This window comes from Pristiophorus japonicus, chromosome 7 (genome assembly GCF_044704955.1).
Source record: "Pristiophorus japonicus isolate sPriJap1 chromosome 7, sPriJap1.hap1, whole genome shotgun sequence".
NCBI classification, from domain to species: Eukaryota; Metazoa; Chordata; class Chondrichthyes; family Pristiophoridae; genus Pristiophorus; species Pristiophorus japonicus.
In genome coordinates, this window is record NC_091983.1 from 15,916,515 (window position 1) to 15,937,735 (window position 21,221).

At 51.3% G+C, this 21,221-nt stretch overlaps 11 non-coding genes across 11 annotated transcripts; all 11 read left to right on the plus strand.

The window, feature by feature from the left end:
- Positions 1-786: 786 nt before the first annotated feature.
- trnam-cau (transfer RNA methionine (anticodon CAU)) lies at positions 787-858 on the plus strand. The gene has a single exon. It is a non-coding gene; the product is annotated as a tRNA-Met (tRNA).
- Positions 859-2,090: 1,232 nt separating this feature from the next.
- Positions 2,091-2,162, plus strand: trnam-cau (transfer RNA methionine (anticodon CAU)). The gene has a single exon. It is a non-coding gene; the product is annotated as a tRNA-Met (tRNA).
- Positions 2,163-3,394: 1,232 nt separating this feature from the next.
- trnam-cau (transfer RNA methionine (anticodon CAU)) lies at positions 3,395-3,466 on the plus strand. Its single transcript has one exon. It is a non-coding gene; the product is annotated as a tRNA-Met (tRNA).
- A 1,233-nt stretch (positions 3,467-4,699) lies between these two features.
- On the plus strand, positions 4,700-4,771 carry trnam-cau (transfer RNA methionine (anticodon CAU)). The gene has a single exon. It is a non-coding gene; the product is annotated as a tRNA-Met (tRNA).
- Positions 4,772-6,004: 1,233 nt separating this feature from the next.
- trnam-cau (transfer RNA methionine (anticodon CAU)) lies at positions 6,005-6,076 on the plus strand. Its single transcript has one exon. It is a non-coding gene; the product is annotated as a tRNA-Met (tRNA).
- A 1,233-nt stretch (positions 6,077-7,309) lies between these two features.
- Positions 7,310-7,381, plus strand: trnam-cau (transfer RNA methionine (anticodon CAU)). Its single transcript has one exon. It is a non-coding gene; the product is annotated as a tRNA-Met (tRNA).
- Positions 7,382-8,613: 1,232 nt separating this feature from the next.
- Positions 8,614-8,685, plus strand: trnam-cau (transfer RNA methionine (anticodon CAU)). The gene has a single exon. It is a non-coding gene; the product is annotated as a tRNA-Met (tRNA).
- A 1,233-nt stretch (positions 8,686-9,918) lies between these two features.
- trnam-cau (transfer RNA methionine (anticodon CAU)) lies at positions 9,919-9,990 on the plus strand. The gene has a single exon. It is a non-coding gene; the product is annotated as a tRNA-Met (tRNA).
- A 6,430-nt stretch (positions 9,991-16,420) lies between these two features.
- trnam-cau (transfer RNA methionine (anticodon CAU)) lies at positions 16,421-16,492 on the plus strand. The gene has a single exon. It is a non-coding gene; the product is annotated as a tRNA-Met (tRNA).
- Positions 16,493-17,724: 1,232 nt separating this feature from the next.
- Positions 17,725-17,796, plus strand: trnam-cau (transfer RNA methionine (anticodon CAU)). The gene has a single exon. It is a non-coding gene; the product is annotated as a tRNA-Met (tRNA).
- A 1,233-nt stretch (positions 17,797-19,029) lies between these two features.
- trnam-cau (transfer RNA methionine (anticodon CAU)) lies at positions 19,030-19,101 on the plus strand. The gene has a single exon. It is a non-coding gene; the product is annotated as a tRNA-Met (tRNA).
- Positions 19,102-21,221: the final 2,120 nt, after the last annotated feature.

The window sequence follows — 21,221 nt, forward strand, 5'->3', positions numbered from 1 at the left end:
GCTCATGGTATACAGGGCTGTAGTGATATCCGGCCTCCTGGGTGGCTCAGAGACATGGACCATATACAGCAATCACCTCAAATCACTGGAGAAATACCACAACATCCTGCAAATCCCCTGGGAGGATAGACGCTTCAACGTCAGTGCTCTCGATCAAGCCAACATCCCCAGCATCGAAGCACTGACCACACTCGACCAGCTCCATTGGGCGGGCCACATTGTCCGGATTCTCGACACAAGACTCCCAAAACAAGCGCTCTACTAGGAATCCTACACGGCAAGTGAGCCGCAGGTGGGCAGAGGGAACGTTTCAAGGACATCCTCAAAGCCTCCTTGATAAAGTGCAACATCCCCACCGACACCTGGGAATCTCTTGCCAAAGAGCGCCCTAAGTGGAGGAAGAGCATCCGGGAGGGCGCTGAGCACCTCGAGTCTCGCCGCCGAGAACATGCAGAAAACAAGCGCAGGCAGCGGAAGGAGCGTGCGGCAAACCAGACTCCCCACCCACCCTTTCCTTTAACCACTGTCTGCCCCAGCTGTGACAGAGACTGTAATTCCTGTATTGGACTGAACAGCCACCTGAGAACTCACTTTTAGAGTGGAAGCAAGTCTTCCTCGATTTCGAGGGGCTGCCTCTGGTGATGACTGGAGCAGTGGTTAATCACGCCCATCCACCACGTGACCCCGCGGCCCAATCCGCTCACTAGAGCAGCTGTCAATCACACGCAACCGCAGCCAGCCATGTCCAAGCACAAGGAGATGCAATTCATCAGTTCAAACACCAGCAGCAGAGTGGCGCAGCGGAAGCGTGCTGGGCCCATAACCCAGAGGTCGATGGATCGAAACCATCCTCTGCTAAAGGCAACTTTTAATGTGGTTGCAGCCAACACTTGCACTGCAACTAATCCCAGCCTTGACAAGGATGCATCTCTCAAATCATTCTCTTTCAATTAATTTGAGGAGCTTTGGCTGATAGAGCACACTCATAAAATATGAGCTTGATATTAAAAGTCTTATTGTTTCCTCTTCTTTTACTAAATAAGTTTGCTGATCTGCAAGCAAATCGGAATATGATGCTGTGGCAATTATTGGGATCTGGCTCAAAGGGCAGGCGTGGGCCGTAAATATAGCTGGATATCGGGTGTACATGAATGGTAGCAGTTGGGGTGGCAGTATTGGTTGAGGACAATGTTAGTGTTGACGAGAGAGGATGTCCTGTAAATATTGCAGGATACAGGCTGTTGGGCCTTCGGCCGCCGGAGGAAGACAGTGTTCCAAGATCAGGCCTTCAAATCTGGCACCAAGCTCATGGTATACAGGGCTGTAGTGATATCCGGCCTCCTGGGTGGCTCAGAGACATGGACCATATACAGCAATCACCTCAAATCACTGGAGAAATACCACAACATCCTGCAAATCCCCTGGGAGGATAGACGCTTCAACGTCAGTGCTCTCGATCAAGCCAACATCCCCAGCATCGAAGCACTGACCACACTCGACCAGCTCCATTGGGCGGGCCACATTGTCCGCATTCTTAACACAAGACTCCAAAAACAAGCGCTCTACTAGGAATCCTAAACGGCAAGTGAGCCGCAGGTGGGAAGAGGGAACGTTTCAAGGACATCCTCAAAGCCTCCTTGATAAAGTGCAACATCCCCACCGACACCTGGGAATCTCTTGCCAAAGAGCGCCCTAAGTGGAGGAAGAGCATCCGGGAGGGCGCTGAGCACCTCGAGTCTCGCCGCCGAGAACATGCAGAAAACAAGCGCAGGCAGCGGAAGGAGCGTGCGGCAAACCAGACTTCCCACCCACCCTTTCCTTCAACCACTGTCTTCCCCAGCTGTGACAGAGACTGTAATTCCCGTATTGGACTGAACAGCCACCTGAGAACTCACATTTAGAGTGGAAGCAAGTCTTCCTCGATTTCGAGGGACTGCCTCTGGTGATGACTGGAGCAGTGGTTAATCACGCCCATCCACCACGTGACCCCGCGGCCCAATCCGCTCACTAGAGCAGCTGTCAATCACACGCAACCGCAGCCAGCCATGTCCAAGCACAAGGAGGTGCAATTCATCAGTTCCAACACCAGCAGCAGAGTGGCGCAGCGGAAGCGTGCTGGGCCCATAACCCAGAGGTCGATGGATCGAAACCATCCTCTGCTAAAGGCAACTTTTAATGTGGTTGCAGCCAACACTTGCACTGCAACTAATCCCAGCCTTGACAAGGATGCATCTCTAAAATCATTCTCTTTCAATTAATTTGAGGAGTTTTGGCTGATAGAGCACACTCATAAAATATGAGCTTGATATTAAAAGTCTTATTGTTTCCTCTTCTTTTACTAAATAAGTTTGCTGATCTGCAAGCAAATCGGAATATGATGCTGTGGCAATTATTGGGATCTGGCTCAAAGGGCAGGCGTGGGCCGTAAATATAGCTGGATATCGGGTGTACATGAATGGTAGCAGTTGGGGTGGCAGTATTGGTTGAGGACAATGTTAGTGTTGACGAGAGAGGATGTCCTGTAAATATTGCAGGATACAGGCTGTTGGGCCTTCGGCCGCCGGAGGAAGACAGTGTTCCAAGATCAGGCCTTCAAATCTGGCACCAAGCTCATGGTATACAGGGCTGTAGTGATATCCGGCCTCCTGGGTGGCTCAGAGACATGGACCATATACAGCAATCACCTCAAATCACTGGAGAAATACCACAACATCCTGCAAATCCCCTGGGAGGATAGACGCTTCAACGTCAGTGCTCTCGATCAAGCCAACATCCCCAGCATCGAAGCACTGACCACACTCGACCAGCTCCATTGGGCGGGCCACATTGTCCGCATTCTTAACACAAGACTCCAAAAACAAGCGCTCTACTAGGAATCCTACACGGCAAGTGAGCCGCAGGTGGGAAGAGGGAACGTTTCAAGGACATCCTCAAAGCCTCCTTGATAAAGTGCAACATCCCCACCGACACCTGGGAATCTCTTGCCAAAGAGCGCCCTAAGTGGAGGAAGAGCATCCGGGAGGGCGCTAAGCACCTCGAGTCTCGCCGCCGAGAACATGCAGAAAACAAGCGCAGGCAGCGGAAGGAGCGTGCGGCAAACCAGACTCCCCACCCACCCTTTCCTTTAACCACTGTCTGCCCCAGCTGTGACAGAGACTGTAATTCCCGTATTGGACTGAACAGCCACCTGAGAACTCACTTTTAGAGTGGAAGCAAGTCTTCCTCGATTTCGAGGGGCTGCCTCTGGTGATGACTGGAGCAGTGGTTAATCACGCCCATCCACCACGTGACCCCGCGGCCCAATCCGCTCACTAGAGCAGCTGTCAATCACACGCAACCGCAGCCAGCCATGTCCCAGCACAAGGAGGTGCAATTCATCAGTTCCAACACCAGCAGCAGAGTGGCGCAGCGGAAGCGTGCTGGGCCCATAACCCAGAGGTCGATGGATCGAAACCATCCTCTGCTAAAGGCAACTTTTAATGTGGTTGCAGCCAACACTTGCACTGCAACTAATCCCAGCCTTGACAAGGATGCATCTCTAAAATCATTCTCTTTCAATTAATTTGAGGAGTTTTGGCTGATAGAGCACACTCATAAAATATGAGCTTGATATTAAAAGTCTTATTGTTTCCTCTTCTTTTACTAAATAAGTTTTGCTGATCTGCAAGCAAATCGGAATATGATGCTGTGGCAATAACTGGGATCTGGCTCAAAGGGCAGGCGTGGGCCGTAAATATAGCTGGATATCGGGTGTACATGAATGGTAGCAGTTGGGGTGGCAGTGTTGGTTAAGGACAATGTTAGTGTTGACGAGAGAGGATGTCCTGTAAATATTGCAGGATACAGGCTGTTGGGCCTTCGGCCGCCGGAGGAAGACAGTGTTCCAAGATCAGGCCTTCAAATCTGGCACCAAGCTCATGGTATACAGGGCTGTAGTGATATCCGGCCTCCTGGGTGGCTCAGAGACATGGACCATATACAGCAATCACCTCAAATCGCTGGAGAAATACCACAACATCCTGCAAATCCCCTGGGAGGATAGACGCTTCAACGTCAGTGCTCTCGATCAAGCCAACATCCCCAGCATCGAAGCACTGACCACACTCGACCAGCTCCATTGGGCGGGCCACATTGTCTGCATTCTCGACACAAGACTCCCAAAACAAGCGCTCTACTAGGAATCCTACACGGCAAGTGAGCCGCAGGTGGGCAGAGGGAACGTTTCAAGCACATCCTCAAAGCCTCCTTGATAAAGTGCAACATCCCCACCGACACCTGGGAATCTCTTGCCAAAGAGCGCCCTAAGTGGAGGAAGAGCATCCGGGAGGGCGCTGAGCACCTCGAGTCTCGCCGCCGAGAACATGCAGAAAACAAGCGCAGGCAGCGGAAGGAGCGTGCGGCAAACCAGACTCCCCACCCACCCTTTCCTTTAACCACTGTCTGCCCCAGCTGTGACAGAGACTGTAATTCCTGTATTGGACTGAACAGCCACCTGAGAACTCACTTTTAGAGTGGAAGCAAGTCTTCCTCGATTTCGAGGGGCTGCCTCTGGTGATGACTGGAGCAGTGGTTAATCACGCCCATCCACCACGTGACCCCGCGGCCCAATCCGCTCACTAGAGCAGCTGTCAATCACACGCAACCGCAGCCAGCCATGTCCCAGCACAAGGAGGTGCAATTCATCAGTTCCAACACCAGCAGCAGAGTGGCGCAGCGGAAGCGTGCTGGGCCCATAACCCAGAGGTCGATGGATCGAAACCATCCTCTGCTAAAGGCAACTTTTAATGTGGTTGCAGCCAACACTTGCACTGCAACTAATCCCAGCCTTGACAAGGATGCATCTCTAAAATCATTCTCTTTCAATTAATTTGAGGAGTTTTGGCTGATAGAGCACACTCATAAAATATGAGCTTGATATTAAAAGTCTTATTGTTTCCTCTTCTTTTACTAAATAAGTTTTGCTGATCTGCAAGCAAATCGGAATATGATGCTGTGGCAATAACTGGGATCTGGCTCAAAGGGCAGGCGTGGGCCGTAAATATAGCTGGATATCGGGTGTACATGAATGGTAGCAGTTGGGGTGGCAGTATTGGTTAAGGACAATGTTAGTGTTGACGAGAGAGGATGTCCTGTAAATATTGCAGGATACAGGCTGTTGGGCCTTCGGCCGCCGGAGGAAGACAGTGTTCCAAGATCAGGCCTTCAAATCTGGCACCAAGCTCATGGTATACAGGGCTGTAGTGATATCCGGCCTCCTGGGTGGCTCAGAGACATGGACCATATACAGCAATCACCTCAAATCGCTGGAGAAATACCACAACATCCTGCAAATCCCCTGGGAGGATAGACGCTTCAACGTCAGTGCTCTCGATCAAGCCAACATCCCCAGCATCGAAGCACTGACCACACTCGACCAGCTCCATTGGGCGGGCCACATTGTCCGCATTCTCGACACAAGACTCCCAAAACAAGCGCTCTACTAGGAATCCTAGACGGCAAGTGAGCCGCAGGTGGGCAGAGGGAACGTTTCAAGGACATCCTTAAAGCCTCCTTGATAAAGTGCAACATCCCCACCGACACCTGGGAATCTCTTGCCAAAGAGCGCCCTAAGTGGAGGAAGAGCATCCGGGAGGGCGCTGAGCACCTCGAGTCTCGCCGCCGAGAACATGCAGAAAACAAGCGCAGGCAGCGGAAGGAGCGTGCGGCAAACCAGACTCCCCACCCACCCTTTCCTTTAACCACTGTCTGCCCCAGCTGTGACAGAGACTGTAATTCCTGTATTGGACTGAACAGCCACCTGAGAACTCACTTTTAGAGTGGAAGCAAGTCTTCCTCGATTTCGAGGGGCTGCCTCTGGTGATGACTGGAGCAGTGGTTAATCACTCCCATCCACCACGTGACCCCGCGGCCCAATCCGCTCACTAGAGCAGCTGTCAATCACACGCAACCGCAGCCAGCCATGTCCAAGCACAAGGAGGTGCAATTCATTATTTCCACCACCAGCAGCAGAGTGGCGCAGCGGAAGCGTGCTGGGCCCATAACCCAGAGGTCGATGGATCGAAACCATCCTCTGCTAAAGGCAACTTTTAATGTGGTTGCAGCCAACACTTGCACTGCAACTAATCCCAGCCTTGACAAGGATGCATCTCTAAAATCATTCTCTTTCAATTAATTTGAGGAGCTTTGGCTGATAGAGCACACTCATAAAATATGAGCTTGATATTAAAAGTCTTATTGTTTCCTCTTCTTTTACTAAATAAGTTTTGCTGATCTGCAAGCAAATCGGAATATGATGCTGTGGCAATAACTGGGATCTGGCTCAAAGGGCAGGCGTGGGCCGTAAATATAGCTGGATATCGGGTGTACATGAATGGTAGCAGTTGGGGTGGCAGTATTGGTTAAGGACAATGTTAGTGTTGACGAGAGAGGATGTCCTGTAAATATTGCAGGATACAGGCTGTTGGGCCTTCGGCCGCCGGAGGAAGACAGTGTTCCAAGATCAGGCCTTCAAATCTGGCACCAAGCTCATGGTATACAGGGCTGTAGTGATATCCGGCCTCCTGGGTGGCTCAGAGACATGGACCATATACAGCAATCACCTCAAATCACTGGAGAAATACCACAACATCCTGCAAATCCCCTGGGAGGATAGACGCTTCAACGTCAGTGCTCTCGATCAAGCCAACATCCCCAGCATCGAAGCACTGACCACACTCGACCAGCTCCATTGGGCGGGCCACATTGTCCGGATTCTCGACACAAGACTCCCAAAACAAGCGCTCTACTAGGAATCCTACACGGCAAGTGAGCCGCAGGTGGGCAGAGGGAACGTTTCAAGGACATCCTCAAAGCCTCCTTGATAAAGTGCAACATCCCCACCGACACCTGGGAATCTCTTGCCAAAGAGCGCCCTAAGTGGAGGAAGAGCATCCGGGAGGGCGCTGAGCACCTCGAGTCTCGCCGCCGAGAACATGCAGAAAACAAGCGCAGGCAGCGGAAGGAGCGTGCGGCAAACCAGACTCCCCACCCACCCTTTCCTTTAACCACTGTCTGCCCCAGCTGTGACAGAGACTGTAATTCCTGTATTGGACTGAACAGCCACCTGAGAACTCACTTTTAGAGTGGAAGCAAGTCTTCCTCGATTTCGAGGGGCTGCCTCTGGTGATGACTGGAGCAGTGGTTAATCACGCCCATCCACCACGTGACCCCGCGGCCCAATCCGCTCACTAGAGCAGCTGTCAATCACACGCAACCGCAGCCAGCCATGTCCAAGCACAAGGAGATGCAATTCATCAGTTCCAACACCAGCAGCAGAGTGGCGCAGCGGAAGCGTGCTGGGCCCATAACCCAGAGGTCGATGGATCGAAACCATCCTCTGCTAAAGGCAACTTTTAATGTGGTTGCAGCCAACACTTGCACTGCAACTAATCCCAGCCTTGACAAGGATGCATCTCTCAAATCATTCTCTTTCAATTAATTTGAGGAGCTTTGGCTGATAGAGCACACTCATAAAATATGAGCTTGATATTAAAAGTCTTATTGTTTCCTCTTCTTTTACTAAATAAGTTTGCTGATCTGCAAGCAAATCGGAATATGATGCTGTGGCAATTATTGGGATCTGGCTCAAAGGGCAGGCGTGGGCCGTAAATATAGCTGGATATCGGGTGTACATGAATGGTAGCAGTTGGGGTGGCAGTATTGGTTGAGGACAATGTTAGTGTTGACGAGAGAGGATGTCCTGTAAATATTGCAGGATACAGGCTGTTGGGCCTTCGGCCGCCGGAGGAAGACAGTGTTCCAAGATCAGGCCTTCAAATCTGGCACCAAGCTCATGGTATACAGGGCTGTAGTGATATCCGGCCTCCTGGGTGGCTCAGAGACATGGACCATATACAGCAATCACCTCAAATCGCTGGAGAAATACCACAACATCCTGCAAATCCCCTGGGAGGATAGACGCTTCAACGTCAGTGCTCTCGATCAAGCCAACATCCCCAGCATCGAAGCACTGACCACACTCGACCAGCTCCATTGGGCGGGCCACATTGTCCGCATTCTCGACACAAGACTCCCAAAACAAGCGCTCTACTAGGAATCCTAGACGGCAAGTGAGCCGCAGGTGGGCAGAGGGAACGTTTCAAGGACATCCTTAAAGCCTCCTTGATAAAGTGCAACATCCCCACCGACACCTGGGAATCTCTTGCCAAAGAGCGCCCTAAGTGGAGGAAGAGCATCCGGGAGGGCGCTGAGCACCTCGAGTCTCGCCGCCGAGAACATGCAGAAAACAAGCGCAGGCAGCGGAAGGAGCGTGCGGCAAACCAGACTCCCCACCCACCCTTTCCTTTAACCACTGTCTGCCCCAGCTGTGACAGAGACTGTAATTCCTGTATTGGACTGAACAGCCACCTGAGAACTCACTTTTAGAGTGGAAGCAAGTCTTCCTCGATTTCGAGGGGCTGCCTCTGGTGATGACTGGAGCAGTGGTTAATCACTCCCATCCACCACGTGACCCCGCGGCCCAATCCGCTCACTAGAGCAGCTGTCAATCACACGCAACCGCAGCCAGCCATGTCCAAGCACAAGGAGGTGCAATTCATTATTTCCACCACCAGCAGCAGAGTGGCGCAGCGGAAGCGTGCTGGGCCCATAACCCAGAGGTCGATGGATCGAAACCATCCTCTGCTAAAGGCAACTTTTAATGTGGTTGCAGCCAACACTTGCACTGCAACTAATCCCAGCCTTGACAAGGATGCATCTCTAAAATCATTCTCTTTCAATTAATTTGAGGAGCTTTGGCTGATAGAGCACACTCATAAAATATGAGCTTGATATTAAAAGTCTTATTGTTTCCTCTTCTTTTACTAAATAAGTTTTGCTGATCTGCAAGCAAATCGGAATATGATGCTGTGGCAATAACTGGGATCTGGCTCAAAGGGCAGGCGTGGGCCGTAAATATAGCTGGATATCGGGTGTACATGAATGGTAGCAGTTGGGGTGGCAGTATTGGTTAAGGACAATGTTAGTGTTGACGAGAGAGGATGTCCTGTAAATATTGCAGGATACAGGCTGTTGGGCCTTCGGCCGCCGGAGGAAGACAGTGTTCCAAGATCAGGCCTTCAAATCTGGCACCAAGCTCATGGTATACAGGGCTGTAGTGATATCCGGCCTCCTGGGTGGCTCAGAGACATGGACCATATACAGCAATCACCTCAAATCACTGGAGAAATACCACAACATCCTGCAAATCCCCTGGGAGGATAGACGCTTCAACGTCAGTGCTCTCGATCAAGCCAACATCCCCAGCATCGAAGCACTGACCACACTCGACCAGCTCCATTGGGCGGGCCACATTGTCCGGATTCTCGACACAAGACTCCCAAAACAAGCGCTCTACTAGGAATCCTACACGGCAAGTGAGCCGCAGGTGGGCAGAGGGAACGTTTCAAGGACATCCTCAAAGCCTCCTTGATAAAGTGCAACATCCCCACCGACACCTGGGAATCTCTTGCCAAAGAGCGCCCTAAGTGGAGGAAGAGCATCCGGGAGGGCGCTGAGCACCTCGAGTCTCGCCGCCGAGAACATGCAGAAAACAAGCGCAGGCAGCGGAAGGAGCGTGCGGCAAACCAGACTCCCCACCCACCCTTTCCTTTAACCACTGTCTGCCCCAGCTGTGACAGAGACTGTAATTCCTGTATTGGACTGAACAGCCACCTGAGAACTCACTTTTAGAGTGGAAGCAAGTCTTCCTCGATTTCGAGGGGCTGCCTCTGGTGATGACTGGAGCAGTGGTTAATCACGCCCATCCACCACGTGACCCCGCGGCCCAATCCGCTCACTAGAGCAGCTGTCAATCACACGCAACCGCAGCCAGCCATGTCCAAGCACAAGGAGATGCAATTCATCAGTTCCAACACCAGCAGCAGAGTGGCGCAGCGGAAGCGTGCTGGGCCCATAACCCAGAGGTCGATGGATCGAAACCATCCTCTGCTAAAGGCAACTTTTAATGTGGTTGCAGCCAACACTTGCACTGCAACTAATCCCAGCCTTGACAAGGATGCATCTCTCAAATCATTCTCTTTCAATTAATTTGAGGAGCTTTGGCTGATAGAGCACACTCATAAAATATGAGCTTGATATTAAAAGTCTTATTGTTTCCTCTTCTTTTACTAAATAAGTTTGCTGATCTGCAAGCAAATCGGAATATGATGCTGTGGCAATTATTGGGATCTGGCTCAAAGGGCAGGCGTGGGCCGTAAATATAGCTGGATATCGGGTGTACATGAATGGTAGCAGTTGGGGTGGCAGTATTGGTTGAGGACAATGTTAGTGTTGACGAGAGAGGATGTCCTGTAAATATTGCAGGATACAGGCTGTTGGGCCTTCGGCCGCCGGAGGAAGACAGTGTTCCAAGATCAGGCCTTCAAATCTGGCACCAAGCTCATGGTATACAGGGCTGTAGTGATATCCGGCCTCCTGGGTGGCTCAGAGACATGGACCATATACAGCAATCACCTCAAATCACTGGAGAAATACCACAACATCCTGCAAATCCCCTGGGAGGATAGACGCTTCAACGTCAGTGCTCTCGATCAAGCCAACATCCCCAGCATCGAAGCACTGACCACACTCGACCAGCTCCATTGGGCGGGCCACATTGTCCGCATTCTTAACACAAGACTCCAAAAACAAGCGCTCTACTAGGAATCCTACACGGCAAGTGAGCCGCAGGTGGGAAGAGGGAACGTTTCAAGGACATCCTCAAAGCCTCCTTGATAAAGTGCAACATCCCCACCGACACCTGGGAATCTCTTGCCAAAGAGCGCCCTAAGTGGAGGAAGAGCATCCGGGAGGGCGCTGAGCACCTCGAGTCTCGCCGCCGAGAACATGCAGAAAACAAGCGCAGGCAGCGGAAGGAGCGTGCGGCAAACCAGACTTCCCACCCACCCTTTCCTTCAACCACTGTCTTCCCCAGCTGTGACAGAGACTGTAATTCCCGTATTGGACTGAACAGCCACCTGAGAACTCACATTTAGAGTGGAAGCAAGTCTTCCTCGATTTCGAGGGACTGCCTCTGGTGATGACTGGAGCAGTGGTTAATCACGCCCATCCACCACGTGACCCCGCGGCCCAATCCGCTCACTAGAGCAGCTGTCAATCACACGCAACCGCAGCCAGCCATGTCCCAGCACAAGGAGGTGCAATTCATCAGTTCCAACACCAGCAGCAGAGTGGCGCAGCGGAAGCGTGCTGGGAACCAGAGGTCGATGGATCGAAACCATCCTCTGCTAAAGGCAACTTTTAATGTGGTTGCAGCCAACACTTGCACTGCAACTAATCCCAGCCTTGACAAGGATGCATCTCCAAAATCATTCTCTTTCAATTAATTTGAGGAGTTTTGGCTGATAGAGCACACTCATAAAATATGAGCTTGATATTAAAAGTCTTATTGTTTCCTCTTCTTTTACTAAATAAGTTTGCTGATCTGCAAGCAAATCGGAATATGATGCTGTGGCAATTATTGGGATCTGGCTCAAAGGGCAGGCGTGGGCCGTAAATATAGCTGGATATCGGGTGTACATGAATGGTAGCAGTTGGGGTGGCAGTATTGGTTGAGGACAATGTTAGTGTTGACGAGAGAGGATGTCCTGTAAATATTGCAGGATACAGGCTGTTGGGCCTTCGGCCGCCGGAGGAAGACAGTGTTCCAAGATCAGGCCTTCAAATCTGGCACCAAGCTCATGGTATACAGGGCTGTAGTGATATCCGGCCTCCTGGGTGGCTCAGAGACATGGACCATATACAGCAATCACCTCAAATCGCTGGAGAAATACCACAACATCCTGCAAATCCCCTGGGAGGATAGACGCTTCAACGTCAGTGCTCTCGATCAAGCCAACATCCCCAGCATCGAAGCACTGACCACACTCGACCAGCTCCATTGGGCGGGCCACATTGTCCGCATTCTTAACACAAGACTCCAAAAACAAGCGCTCTACTAGGAATCCTACACGGCAAGTGAGCCGCAGGTGGGAAGAGGGAACGTTTCAAGGACATCCTCAAAGCCTCCTTGATAAAGTGCAACATCCCCACCGACACCTGGGAATCTCTTGCCAAAGAGCGCCCTAAGTGGAGGAAGAGCATCCGGGAGGGCGCTAAGCACCTCGAGTCTCGCCGCCGAGAACATGCAGAAAACAAGCGCAGGCAGCGGAAGGAGCGTGCGGCAAACCAGACTTCCCACCCACCCTTTCCTTCAACCACTGTCTTCCCCAGCTGTGACAGAGACTGTAATTCCCGTATTGGACTGAACAGCCACCTGAGAACTCACATTTAGAGTGGAAGCAAGTCTTCCTCGATTTCGAGGGACTGCCTCTGGTGATGACTGGAGCAGTGGTTAATCACGCCCATCCACCACGTGACCCCGCGGCCCAATCCGCTCACTAGAGCAGCTGTCAATCACACGCAACCGCAGCCAGCCATGTCCCAGCACAAGGAGGTGCAATTCATTATTTCCAGCACCAGCAGCAGAGTGGCGCAGCGGAAGCGTGCTGGGAACCAGAGGTCGATGGATCGAAACCATCCTCTGCTAAAGGCAACTTTTAATGTGGTTGCAGCCAACACTTGCACTGCAACTAATCCCAGCCTTGACAAGGATGCATCTCTAAAATCATTCTCTTTCAATTAATTTGAGGAGTTTTGGCTGATAGAGCACACTCATAAAATATGAGCTTGATATTAAAAGTCTTATTGTTTCCTCTTCTTTTACTAAATAAGTTTGCTGATCTGCAAGCAAATCGGAATATGATGCTGTGGCAATTATTGGGATCTGGCTCAAAGGGCAGGCGTGGGCCGTAAATATAGCTGGATATCGGGTGTACATGAATGGTAGCAGTTGGGGTGGCAGTATTGGTTGAGGACAATGTTAGTGTTGACGAGAGAGGATGTCCTGTAAATATTGCAGGATACAGGCTGTTGGGCCTTCGGCCGCCGGAGGAAGACAGTGTTCCAAGATCAGGCCTTCAAATCTGGCACCAAGCTCATGGTATACAGGGCTGTAGTGATATCCGGCCTCCTGGGTGGCTCAGAGACATGGACCATATACAGCAATCACCTCAAATCACTGGAGAAATACCACAACATCCTGCAAATCCCCTGGGAGGATAGACGCTTCAACGTCAGTGCTCTCGATCAAGCCAACATCCCCAGCATCGAAGCACTGACCACACTCGACCAGCTCCATTGGGCGGGCCACATTGTCCGCATTCTTAACACAAGACTCCAAAAACAAGCGCTCTACTAGGAATCCTACACGGCAAGTGAGCCGCAGGTGGGAAGAGGGAACGTTTCAAGGACATCCTCAAAGCCTCCTTGATAAAGTGCAACATCCCCACCGACACCTGGGAATCTCTTGCCAAAGAGCGCCCTAAGTGGAGGAAGAGCATCCGGGAGGGCGCTAAGCACCTCGAGTCTCGCCGCCGAGAACATGCAGAAAACAAGCGCAGGCAGCGGAAGGAGCGTGCGGCAAACCAGACTTCCCACCCACCCTTTCCTTCAACCACTGTCTTCCCCAGCTGTGACAGAGACTGTAATTCCCGTATTGGACTGAACAGCCACCTGAGAACTCACATTTAGAGTGGAAGCAAGTCTTCCTCGATTTCGAGGGACTGCCTCTGGTGATGACTGGAGCAGTGGTTAATCACGCCCATCCACCACGTGACCCCGCGGCCCAATCCGCTCACTAGAGCAGCTGTCAATCACACGCAACCGCAGCCAGCCATGTCCCAGCACAAGGAGGTGCAATTCATTATTTCCAGCACCAGCAGCAGAGTGGCGCAGCGGAAGCGTGCTGGGAACCAGAGGTCGATGGATCGAAACCATCCTCTGCTAAAGGCAACTTTTAATGTGGTTGCAGCCAACACTTGCACTGCAACTAATCCCAGCCTTGACAAGGATGCATCTCTAAAATCATTCTCTTTCAATTAATTTGAGGAGCTTTGGCTGATAGAGCACACTCATAAAATATGAGCTTGATATTAAAAGTCTTATTGTTTCCTCTTCTTTTACTAAATAAGTTTGCTGATCTGCAAGCAAATCGGAATATGATGCTGTGGCAATTATTGGGATCTGGCTCAAAGGGCAGGCGTGGGCCGTAAATATAGCTGGATATCGGGTGTACATGAATGGTAGCAGTTGGGGTGGCAGTATTGGTTGAGGACAATGTTAGTGTTGACGAGAGAGGATGTCCTGTAAATATTGCAGGATACAGGCTGTTGGGCCTTCGGCCGCCGGAGGAAGACAGTGTTCCAAGATCAGGCCTTCAAATCTGGCACCAAGCTCATGGTATACAGGGCTGTAGTGATATCCGGCCTCCTGGGTGGCTCAGAGACATGGACCATATACAGCAATCACCTCAAATCGCTGGAGAAATACCACAACATCCTGCAAATCCCCTGGGAGGATAGACGCTTCAACGTCAGTGCTCTCGATCAAGCCAACATCCCCAGCATCGAAGCACTGACCACACTCGACCAGCTCCATTGGGCGGGCCACATTGTCCGCATTCTCGACACAAGACTCCCAAAACAAGCGCTCTACTAGGAATCCTACACGGCAAGTGAGCCGCAGGTGGGCAGAGGGAACGTTTCAAGGACATCCTCAAAGCCTCCTTGATAAAGTGCAACATCCCCACCGACACCTGGGAATCTCTTGCCAAAGAGCGCCCTAAGTGGAGGAAGAGCATCCGGGAGGGCGCTGAGCACCTCGAGTCTCGCCGCCGAGAACATGCAGAAAACAAGCGCAGGCAGCGGAAGGAGCGTGCGGCAAACCAGACTCCCCACCCACCCTTTCCTTTAACCACTGTCTGCCCCAGCTGTGACAGAGACTGTAATTCCTGTATTGGACTGAACAGCCACCTGAGAACTCACTTTTAGAGTGGAAGCAAGTCTTCCTCGATTTCGAGGGGCTGCCTCTGGTGATGACTGGAGCAGTGGTTAATCACGCCCATCCACCACGTGACCCCGCGGCCCAATCCGCTCACTAGAGCAGCTGTCAATCACACGCAACCGCAGCCAGCCATGTCCAAGCACAAGGAGGTGCAATTCATCAGTTCCAACACCAGCAGCAGAGTTGCGCAGCGGAAGCGTGCTGGGCCCATAACCCAGAGGTCGATGGATCGAAACCATCCTCTGCTAAAGGCAACTTTTAATGTGGTTGCAGCCAACACTTGCACTGCAACTAATCCCAGCCTTGACAAGGATGCATCTCTCAAATCATTCTCTTTCAATTAATTTGAGGAGCTTTGGCTGATAGAGCACACTCATAAAATATGAGCTTGATATTAAAAGTCTTATTGTTTCCTCTTCTTTTACTAAATAAGTTTGCTGATCTGCAAGCAAATCGGAATATGATGCTGTGGCAATTATTGGGATCTGGCTCAAAGGGCAGGCGTGGGCCGTAAATATAGCTGGATATCGGGTGTACATGAATGGTAGCAGTTGGGGTGGCAGTATTGGTTGAGGACAATGTTAGTGTTGACGAGAGAGGATGTCCTGTAAATATTGCAGGATACAGGCTGTTGGGCCTTCGGCCGCCGGAGGAAGACAGTGTTCCAAGATCAGGCCTTCAAATCTGGCACCAAGCTCATGGTATACAGGGCTGTAGTGATATCCGGCCTCCTGGGTGGCTCAGAGACATGGACCATATACAGCAATCACCTCAAATCACTGGAGAAATACCACAACATCCTGCAAATCCCCTGGGAGGATAGACGCTTCAACGTCAGTGCTCTCGATCAAGCCAACATCCCCAGCATCGAAGCACTGACCACACTCGACCAGCTCCATTGGGCGGGCCACATTGTCCGCATTCTTAACACAAGACTCCAAAAACAAGCGCTCTACTAGGAATCCTACACGGCAAGTGAGCCGCAGGTGGGAAGAGGGAACGTTTCAAGGACATCCTCAAAGCCTCCTTGATAAAGTGCAACATCCCCACCGACACCTGGGAATCTCTTGCCAAAGAGCGCCCTAAGTGGAGGAAGAGCATCCGGGAGGGCGCTAAGCACCTCGAGTCTCGCCGCCGAGAACATGCAGAAAACAAGCGCAGGCAGCGGAAGGAGCGTGCGGCAAACCAGACTTCCCACCCACCCTTTCCTTTAACCACTGTCTGCCCCAGCTGTGACAGAGACTGTAATTCCCGTATTGGACTGAACAGCCACCTGAGAACTCACATTTAGAGTGGAAGCAAGTCTTCCTCGATTTCGAGGGACTGCCTCTGGTGATGACTGGAGCAGTGGTTAATCACGCCCATCCACCACGTGACCCCGCGGCCCAATCCGCTCACTAGAGCAGCTGTCAATCACACGCAACCGCAGCCAGCCATGTCCCAGCACAAGGAGGTGCAATTCATTATTTCCAGCACCAGCAGCAGAGTGGCGCAGCGGAAGCGTGCTGGGCCCATAACCCAGAGGTCGATGGATCGAAACCATCCTCTGCTAAAGGCAACTTTTAATGTGGTTGCAGCCAACACTTGCACTGCAACTAATCCCAGCCTTGACAAGGATGCATCTCTAAAATCATTCTCTTTCAATTAATTTGAGGAGTTTTGGCTGATAGAGCACACTCATAAAATATGAGCTTGATATTAAAAGTCTTATTGTTTCCTCTTCTTTTACTAAATAAGTTTGCTGATCTGCAAGCAAATCGGAATATGATGCTGTGGCAATTATTGGGATCTGGCTCAAAGGGCAGGCGTGGGCCGTAAATATAGCTGGATATCGGGTGTACATGAATGGTAGCAGTTGGGGTGGCAGTATTGGTTGAGGACAATGTTAGTGTTGACGAGAGAGGATGTCCTGTAAATATTGCAGGATACAGGCTGTTGGGCCTTCGGCCGCCGGAGGAAGACAGTGTTCCAAGATCAGGCCTTCAAATCTGGCACCAAGCTCATGGTATACAGGGCTGTAGTGATATCCGGCCTCCTGGGTGGCTCAGAGACATGGACCATATACAGCAATCACCTCAAATCACTGGAGAAATACCACAACATCCTGCAAATCCCCTGGGAGGATAGACGCTTCAACGTCAGTGCTCTCGATCAAGCCAACATCCCCAGCATCGAAGCACTGACCACACTCGACCAGCTCCATTGGGCGGGCCACATTGTCCGCATTCTTAACACAAGACTCCAAAAACAAGCGCTCTACTAGGAATCCTACACGGCAAGTGAGCCGCAGGTGGGAAGAGGGAACGTTTCAAGGACATCCTCAAAGCCTCCTTGATAAAGTGCAACATCCCCACCGACACCTGGGAATCTCTTGCCAAAGAGCGCCCTAAGTGGAGGAAGAGCATCCGGGAGGGCGCTAAGCACCTCGAGTCTCGCCGCCGAGAACATGCAGAAAACAAGCGCAGGCAGCGGAAGGAGCGTGCGGCAAACCAGACTCCCCACCCACCCTTTCCTTTAACCACTGTCTGCCCCAGCTGTGACAGAGACTGTAATTCCTGTATTGGACTGAACAGCCACCTGAGAACTCACTTTTAGAGTGGAAGCAAGTCTTCCTCGATTTCGAGGGGCTGCCTCTGGTGATGACTGGAGCAGTGGTTAATCACGCCCATCCACCACGTGACCCCGCGGCCCAATCCGCTCACTAGAGCAGCTGTCAATCACACGCAACCGCAGCCAGCCATGTCCCAGCACAAGGAGGTGCAATTCATCAGTTCCAACACCAGCAGCAGAGTGGCGCAGCGGAAGCGTGCTGGGCCCATAACCCAGAGGTCGATGGATCGAAACCATCCTCTGCTAAAGGCAACTTTTAATGTGGTTGCAGCCAACACTTGCACTGCAACTAATCCCAGCCTTGACAAGGATGCATCTCTAAAATCATTCTCTTTCAATTAATTTGAGGAGTTTTGGCTGATAGAGCACACTCATAAAATATGAGCTTGATATTAAAAGTCTTATTGTTTCCTCTTCTTTTACTAAATAAGTTTTGCTGATCTGCAAGCAAATCGGAATATGATGCTGTGGCAATAACTGGGATCTGGCTCAAAGGGCAGGCGTGGGCCGTAAATATAGCTGGATATCGGGTGTACATGAATGGTAGCAGTTGGGGTGGCAGTGTTGGTTAAGGACAATGTTAGTGTTGACGAGAGAGGATGTCCTGTAAATATTGCAGGATACAGGCTGTTGGGCCTTCGGCCGCCGGAGGAAGACAGTGTTCCAAGATCAGGCCTTCAAATCTGGCACCAAGCTCATGGTATACAGGGCTGTAGTGATATCCGGCCTCCTGGGTGGCTCAGAGACATGGACCATATACAGCAATCACCTCAAATCGCTGGAGAAATACCACAACATCCTGCAAATCCCCTGGGAGGATAGACGCTTCAACGTCAGTGCTCTCGATCAAGCCAACATCCCCAGCATCGAAGCACTGACCACACTCGACCAGCTCCATTGGGCGGGCCACATTGTCTGCATTCTCGACACAAGACTCCCAAAACAAGCGCTCTACTAGGAATCCTACACGGCAAGTGAGCCGCAGGTGGGCAGAGGGAACGTTTCAAGGACATCCTCAAAGCCTCCTTGATAAAGTGCAACATCCCCACCGACACCTGGGAATCTCTTGCCAAAGAGCGCCCTAAGTGGAGGAAGAGCATCCGGGAGGGCGCTGAGCACCTCGAGTCTCGCCGCCGAGAACATGCAGAAAACAAGCGCAGGCAGCGGAAGGAGCGTGCGGCAAACCAGACTCCCCACCCACCCTTTCCTTTAACCACTGTCTGCCCCAGCTGTGACAGAGACTGTAATTCCTGTATTGGACTGAACAGCCACCTGAGAACTCACTTTTAGAGTGGAAGCAAGTCTTCCTCGATTTCGAGGGGCTGCCTCTGGTGATGACTGGAGCAGTGGTTAATCACGCCCATCCACCACGTGACCCCGCGGCCCAATCCGCTCACTAGAGCAGCTGTCAATCACACGCAACCGCAGCCAGCCATGTCCCAGCACAAGGAGGTGCAATTCATCAGTTCCAACACCAGCAGCAGAGTGGCGCAGCGGAAGCGTGCTGGGCCCATAACCCAGAGGTCGATGGATCGAAACCATCCTCTGCTAAAGGCAACTTTTAATGTGGTTGCAGCCAACACTTGCACTGCAACTAATCCCAGCCTTGACAAGGATGCATCTCTAAAATCATTCTCTTTCAATTAATTTGAGGAGTTTTGGCTGATAGAGCACACTCATAAAATATGAGCTTGATATTAAAAGTCTTATTGTTTCCTCTTCTTTTACTAAATAAGTTTTGCTGATCTGCAAGCAAATCGGAATATGATGCTGTGGCAATAACTGGGATCTGGCTCAAAGGGCAGGCGTGGGCCGTAAATATAGCTGGATATCGGGTGTACATGAATGGTAGCAGTTGGGGTGGCAGTGTTGGTTAAGGACAATGTTAGTGTTGACGAGAGAGGATGTCCTGTAAATATTGCAGGATACAGGCTGTTGGGCCTTCGGCCGCCGGAGGAAGACAGTGTTCCAAGATCAGGCCTTCAAATCTGGCACCAAGCTCATGGTATACAGGGCTGTAGTGATATCCGGCCTCCTGGGTGGCTCAGAGACATGGACCATATACAGCAATCACCTCAAATCGCTGGAGAAATACCACAACATCCTGCAAATCCCCTGGGAGGATAGACGCTTCAACGTCAGTGCTCTCGATCAAGCCAACATCCCCAGCATCGAAGCACTGACCACACTCGACCAGCTCCATTGGGCGGGCCACATTGTCTGCATTCTCGACACAAGACTCCCAAAACAAGCGCTCTACTAGGAATCCTACACGGCAAGTGAGCCGCAGGTGGGCAGAGGGAACGTTTCAAGGACATCCTTAAAGCCTCCTTGATAAAGTGCAACATCCCCACCGACACCTGGGAATCTCTTGCCAAAGAGCGCCCTAAGTGGAGGAAGAGCATCCGGGAGGGCGCTGAGCACCTCGAGTCTCGCCGCCGAGAACATGCAGAAAACAAGCGCAGGCAGCGGAAGGAGCGTGCGGCAAACCAGACTCCCCACCCACCCTTTCCTTTAACCACTGTCTGCCCCAGCTGTGACAGAGACTGTAATTCCTGTATTGGACTGAACAGCCACCTGAGAACTCACTTTTAGAGTGGAAGCAAGTCTTCCTCGATTTCGAGGGGCTGCCTCTGGTGATGACTGGAGCAGTGGTTAATCACTCCCATCCACCACGTGACCCCGCGGCCCAATCCGCTCACTAGAGCAGCTGTCAATCACACGCAACCGCAGCCAGCCATGTCCAAGCACAAGGAGGTGCAATTCATTATTTCCACCACCAGCAGCAGAGTGGCACAGCGGAAGCGTGCTGGGCCCATAACCCAGAGGTCGATGGATCGAAACCATCCTCTGCTAAAGGCAACTTTTAATGTGGTTGCAGCCAACACTTGCACTGCAACTAATCCCAGCCTTGACAAGGATGCATCTCTAAAATCATTCTCTTTCAATTAATTTGAGGAGCTTTGGCTGATAGAGCACACTCATAAAATATGAGCTTGATATTAAAAGTCTTATTGTTTCCTCTTCTTTTACTAAATAAGTTTTGCTGATCTGCAAGCAAATCGGAATATGATGCTGTGGCAATAACTGGGATCTGGCTCAAAGGGCAGGCGTGGGCCGTAAATATAGCTGGATATCGGGTGTACATGAATGGTAGCAGTTGGGGTGGCAGTATTGGTTAAGGACAATGTTAGTGTTGACGAGAGAGGATGTCCTGTAAATATTGCAGGATACAGGCTGTTGGGCCTTCGGCCGCCGGAGGAAGACAGTGTTCCAAGATCAGGCCTTCAAATCTGGCACCAAGCTCATGGTATACAGGGCTGTAGTGATATCCGGCCTCCTGGGTGGCTCAGAGACATGGACCATATACAGCAATCACCTCAAATCACTGGAGAAATACCACAACATCCTGCAAATCCCCTGGGAGGATAGACGCTTCAACGTCAGTGCTCTCGATCAAGCCAACATCCCCAGCATCGAAGCACTGACCACACTCGACCAGCTCCATTGGGCGGGCCACATTGTCCGGATTCTCGACACAAGACTCCCAAAACAAGCGCTCTACTAGGAATCCTACACGGCAAGTGAGCCGCAGGTGGGCAGAGGGAACGTTTCAAGGACATCCTCAAAGCCTCCTTGATAAAGTGCAACATCCCCACCGACACCTGGGA